This window comes from Hirsutella rhossiliensis (genome assembly GCF_020360975.1).
Source record: "Hirsutella rhossiliensis strain HR02 chromosome Unknown scaffold00016, whole genome shotgun sequence".
Classification (NCBI taxonomy): domain Eukaryota; kingdom Fungi; phylum Ascomycota; class Sordariomycetes; order Hypocreales; family Ophiocordycipitaceae; genus Hirsutella; species Hirsutella rhossiliensis.
Window position 1 is genome coordinate 1509746 of NW_025408682.1, and position 2349 is coordinate 1512094.

The window sequence follows — 2349 nt, forward strand, 5'->3', positions numbered from 1 at the left end:
TAAGATATCTAGCCTAGTAAATAAAGCTAAGTATAATAGAGATCCTATTTCTTTCTAAAATTATAATATACCTTCCTTAAAAGGTAATTCCTTTACTTTTATAAGCTTAAAGCCTACTATAGCGGGTAAATTTAAAGTTCCTAAACCTTCTTTATTAAATTCCTTTAATTTATTTAAGGTATAATTTTCTTAGGATATATATAGCTCTTTATTCTCTCGGTTTATTATAATATTTAGACCTAAGAAGTCTTTTATATCTCTTAAGATAGTAAAATCTAGGAATTTAGATAATTCTTTAAATAATCTTTCTTTTATTATAGATTTAAAGGGCCCTATTATAGGAAAGTCGTCGACGTAAATTACTAAGGCTATACTATAGTCCTTATTTATAAATACTCCTTTATCTATTAAAAGAGGAAGAAATCTAACATTATTTAGTATAATTTTTAAATAATTATACTAGAGCTTAGGACTTTATTTTAAGCTATATAATGCTTTCTTTAGCTTTGCTTTAATTTAACCGGTTTTATATAGGTCTAGGAATTTAGTTAATTTAATTCCTTTAGCTCTATAAGCTAATCTATATTTTAAATAATATTCTTTAAGAGCGTATTCTTCGTAGCCTATAAGAAGATCGATATATACTTCGCTATCTATATCGGTATATATAAAGGCATGTATTATATCTATCTATAAAGCTTTAAATTCGTAGATAATAGCTAAAATAAGTAGAATTCTAATAGATTCGGGTCTAGCTATAGTCGAGAAGGTATCTAAGAAATCTAAGCTATAGATCTACTTAAATCCCTATATTACGAAACGGGCTTTATATTTTATTATATTATTTTAACTATCCTTCTTAATAGTATAGACCTAGCGGCCTCCTATAGCCTCCCTATCCCTAGGGAGGTAGGAAAATTCCTAAGTTTTATATTTAATTAGCTAGCTAATTTCCTTAATTATAGCTTCTTTCTAAAATGCTACTTTAGGGCTATTTATTGCCTATTTATAGGTCTTTAGAATTTTTAGATCCTAATTTTCTATACTAGCTAGAATTAACTCTATAAAATCGTAGTTTAGAAATAAATTAACGTTAGGGTATTCGATATAGTTAGAATTAAACCCTTCTAGCTTCTTAGGTAATTCTACTACTATTTTACTAGTAGTAGGAATAAGATTATTATTTAAAGACTGTTCTTTTATAAAAGGCAAGGGACTTTTATCTCTAGGTTCTTTAGTAGCTTCCTCTATAGGGATATAGCTTTCTAGCTTATCTTTATTTAGAATATAATTAAAATCAAAGGTATTATTACTACTAGAAATTTCTAGATTTTTTATAAATTTATTTTCTAGTATAGTAATATCTCTAGAGATAGTAATCTTTCTCTTAGTAAAATCCTAGATTTTATATATATTTTCTAAATAGCCTACTATTATTCCCTTAAAAGCTCTATTATCTAGCTTATCATTAAGGTCTTTATTCTTATAATATATAAAGCTTTTAAAGGTCTTAAATTTATTTAAGGTCTTAAAGGGTAGTATTATATTATCCCTTTTTTTTATAGGACTTTTAAATCCTATCGTAGAATATAGTAAGCTATTATATAAATAGGTAGCTATTAAAACAGCTTCTCCTTATAGATATTTAGGAAGCCTAGTAGTAAATAAAAGAGCTCGTACTTTTTCTAATATAGTACGATTTATTCTTTCTATTCTACTATTAGATTCCGGCGTCCTAGGAGGACTAGAATTAAAGGTAATCCCTTCTTTTTCGTAATAGAGCTTTATTTTATATATAAATTTACCCTCGTAGTATAGTGGTTATATACCTAGGAAGCCTGCTAGCTATAACGCTAGAGTCGGTTCGAATCCGGCCGGGGGCACAATTAATTTTTAGTCGGACTAGTAGACTACGCTAACCTGCTTATTAATTAGCTAATTAGCGCTTCTAGAAGCGCTTATAAATACACTAGCAGTCTAGCCCCGCTGTAAGTGGGCCGGCCCGGACCTCGCTTACCCGGACCTAGCGACGAATTCGTTAGGACCTCCCCCTAACCCCGGTCTAGGCCCCCCGACCGGGAAAACAAAAACCTAGGGCCGATACTAGCAACTCGATAAGTACGGCGCGAAGCCGGTGCGATAACCTAACTACCGGCCCGGCTAAAGGCCGGCATTAATAAAAAAATAGCCCGCTAAGCCTTACGGCGGAAAAACAAGGTAGAGCCCGGGAAGATATCGTTATAAGATAAGGTCGGAGATAATTATATAATTAACTATTAACCGTTAACTAAAAAAAAAACGCTCGTACTACCGATTAACGCTATATACCCCGCGTACGTAAAGGAGTTA

General features: G+C 31.2%; 1 non-coding gene across 1 annotated transcript; it reads left to right on the forward strand.

Moving 5' to 3' along the window:
- Positions 1-1803: 1803 nt before the first annotated feature.
- HRG_12139 lies at positions 1804-1883 on the forward strand. The gene has a single exon. It is a non-coding gene; the product is annotated as a tRNA-Leu (tRNA).
- Positions 1884-2349: the final 466 nt, after the last annotated feature.